Below are 3,802 nucleotides of genomic sequence, written 5' to 3'. Positions count from 1 at the left end.
GTCTAAGATTAAAAAAAAATGGTAAGTGTTGGCGGGGATGTGGTGAAAGGGGAACTCTCTTACACTGCTTGTGGGAATGTAAATTTTTCTATCCACTGTGGAGAACAATTTGGAGATACATCAAAAATTTACAAATAGAACTACCATATGATCCAGCAATCCCACTCCTTGGTATCTACCCGAAGGACAGAAAAATTCTTCATTGGAAAAGTGCTTGCACATTGATGTTTATTTTGGTACTATTCACGATTGCTAAGACATGGAACCAACCCAAATGCCTCCATGCAGATGAATGGACTGAAAATCTATGGCACACACTTTGTAAGCTAAATAATGTGATTGAATGTATAAAAGATTTTTTAAAATAAATAAAATAAAATAATAACTGTGCACATATACTCTATGGAATACTATTCAGCAATTAAAATAAAACCCTGGCTTTTGACAAAAAGTGAAAGAATATGAAAGATTTACTGCTGAGTGAAGCAAGGCAGGCTGTGAAGGAGAGACATTGTATGTCCCCACCTAATATATACCAAGTGTCTGCTCTCTATGACTGAATCTGACTGACTAAAAGATGTACAAACACAAGTGATGGGTGTGATTGCCAGATGTGGTGTGTGTGTAGGATTGGGGTCTGGGGAAAGACATTTGGAGGAGGGATATGAAGACAGAGCATTGACGGGACAGGGAGGTAGTGGTGTTATCTGTTGAAGATATTTTGATCAACTAGATTGGGGAGAAATGTTCACATATTGAAATGTTCACTTTGTAAGCTAAACAATGTGATTGAATGTGTAAAAATTATTAACTAAAAATAACAATCATAGTTGAAAGTATAAAACTGTCAACGATAAGATGCATGAAATGATTGTTTTAAAAATGAATTTAAGAAAACAGTCATTTTTAGTTACTTTAATATATGAGAATATAAAATCAGTATGTTTTTGGTTCAAAACTCTAACATTCTGATACAGTTTTATGATATAAACCTTATACTTTATTTGGAAACTTTTCTATTCTTTAAATCTTACCAGGAGTTCTTATCATGCCTTATCAGAATAGCATAGCACTTGGGGGCAAAGATGCAGCCTAGGAGCCCTGCACTGGAGGCCAATATGGAGAAGACCTTCACAGACACTATGAACTTCCCCTTGGTGCTGTGATAAATGGGGACAAATATGACCAAGACACTGCAGAATACTAGCATGCCAAATGTAAGAAACTTGGCTTCATTGAATGTGTCAGGCAGCTTCCTGGCTAGGAAAGCCACAGTGAAGCTTCCCAAGTCCAAGAAACCCAGGTAGCCCAGCACACAGTAGAAGGCAGTGACTGAGTCCTTATTACACATGATGATGACGTTTCTGGGCTCAGAATGTGTGAGTCTGTGTCAATAGAAGGGGGAGAGGTTCCCGGACAAATTCTACAGATAATCGTTTGAATCAGGGAATAAATAGGAATGACAGAGTTCGAAGCCTGATACCAGCAAGCATCTGATAGCTCCTCCAGGCTTTATGGCCTTGAATGACAGAATCACAGTGTTTGTTTTGATCATAACAGTGGAAACACCCACAGTGAAACACCCAAGTTGCCAAATGCAACTTGTTGGAGGACACAGGTGGCTGCATTAGGATGACCAATGAAGAGCAAGGAGCAGAGGAAGCACAGCAGGAGGGAAATGAGCAGAATAAAGCTGAGAGCCTGGTTGTTGGCCTTGAAAATGGGAGTGTCTCTGTGCTTCACAGAGATCACCAGACCTAAAGCTGTGAGAACAAAGAAACACAGCTATACAAGCCATTGCTGTCCCCAAAGCATTCTCAAAATCTAGGAATGTCACAGGCTTGGGGAGGCAATGCGTTTTTTCACTGTTTGGATACTCTTGAACTGGGCACAGGACACACTGCTTTGCATCTGGTGACAAAACAAAGATCCAGCAATTTAATTTCACAGAATACTTGTCATGTTGAAGGAAATGGTCACTTTTATGTAATTTTCCACAGATAATTCCCCTCAGGTAATACCAAGATACACCAAAGCCTATGTTGATGATACTTAGAGTAGTCTTTCAGGTTCAGGTGGCACCAAAGTGATTTAAAATTGGGTTTCAGCATATGAGGCTTGGTTGGCCCATGTTGTAGGTCTGAATGATGCTATCAATGATGAGAACTTATACCAGATCTCCTCTCTACTCTCTCCTCTGTTTTCCTTATGATAAACCTTACATTTCCATGGCTTATCACATTTGTTCATTGCAACAGAAATAAATGGTTTTATTAATATTCAGAGAAAAATAACTTTATCTTGTACTCCTGGAATATCCTTTAATTTCTATCTTTATTTCTATTAATTTTTTCTTGCATATAACATGTCACTCTGTGTACCTACTTTTCTCATTGTACATTTTAATTTTTCATTGTAAATAAAAATGTTGAAAACAGGTTTATTTTATTTTTGTAGAAGTTTTTGCCTTAAAGCATGTGTGCTTGCTAAAGAGAGAGAAAGAAACAGACACAGTGAGAGAAAATGTGAGAAATCACCCTCAGAGAGAATGGCTGTGTTGTGTTCCATTTTTCTCCATTCTCTCCCTGAGATCATGGGAATGTGTGCACACCTGCCAGGCATGAGTTCCAAAGCATTCTGTTAAGTACTCAAACTGCATGGCCATGTGGGAGTTCAGCAATAAACCACTATGACAACTGCTGGTCTGAGAAAATTATTTTAATTTAAAACATTTAAATCTTGAATGGAATTTGATTGCTTCTATATAGCTATTGTTTAAGAAATTGATATTACAATTATAAATAGAAGGATGGAATGTTCATTTTGAGGTATCCATTTACATACATCTAAAAGCATAGTTTATAAATCTATTTTATTTTTGAGAGGCTGGTAACACTTTTTGCCTTTATACATTATGTGGTTTCTGTTGCAAATACTCACTTTTATTGTTATGTAGCAGGAAAACAGTCACAGAGATTATGGAAATTAACAAGTATGTCTGCATTTTTTTTTTACAAAAATAGGTGGTGTGCCTAATATTTTCTCAACTATTTATTTACTTTTAATAAAACTAAGGCAATTAGTATTGGCTGTTAAAAAAGTCATGATGCATTTTTTCATAGAAAACAAGAAAACTAAAAATACATTGTGACTCTCCCAACAACCCAATATGTTCTCAAAAAATTATAATGGGGGTCAGCAAGTGTCATGGCAGATAAGATCATAGTGTGGGGAGATGATGGGAGAAGAGTGTGAGGTAAAACAGAGCCAAGACATTTATGGGACATAGAAATGGATTATTATTTGTCATTGATAACACGTATGGTATCCATAACTGGACTGGGAGAAAAGTATTCATGTCGGAAAATTCACTTTACATGCTAAGTGATGTACGGTGATTGAATAAAAGAAATTAACATAATAATAAAGATCCTAGGCTCCCACATGACTTATTGCAGTTTCAGCCTCAGACATGGTAACTTGATTTCTCACTTTCTTTTTCTATTTCTTTCATGTCTCTCTCTGGTGAGTGTGCAAATTTTAATAATAATAATGATAAATAAAATTAAATAAATAGTTCTTAGAAAAAAAGAATCGGAATGATAATCACATGATTTTCTTGCATTACCTATTCTGATTTCAAGAGTCAGCAGATACTCCAGACTTCTGTCTCAGGAATAGGTTTGGCACCCACATGTGTGTGTTTCTTTTCTTCTTGGTCTTAATTACTCTTTCACTATTCATTTTTTTCTTTTTCTTTTCTTTTTTTCTTTTTTTTTTTTTTTTTGGAGAGGTTTTCACT

The 3,802-nt window shown here is 36.1% G+C and overlaps 1 pseudogene; it reads right to left on the bottom strand.

Annotated features, from left to right (window-relative positions):
* Window positions 1–1,030: 1,030 nt before the first annotated feature.
* Window positions 1,031–3,802, bottom strand: part of LOC114004705 (vomeronasal type-2 receptor 116-like) — an 8,017-nt pseudogene continuing 5,245 nt past the window's right edge.

This window comes from Tupaia chinensis, unplaced genomic scaffold (genome assembly GCF_000334495.1).
Source record: "Tupaia chinensis unplaced genomic scaffold, TupChi_1.0 Scaffold139668_1, whole genome shotgun sequence".
Classification (NCBI taxonomy): Eukaryota; Metazoa; Chordata; class Mammalia; order Scandentia; family Tupaiidae; genus Tupaia; species Tupaia belangeri.
The sequence above is the reverse complement of the archived record's forward strand: the minus strand, read 5'-3'. Positions and strand labels throughout refer to the sequence as shown.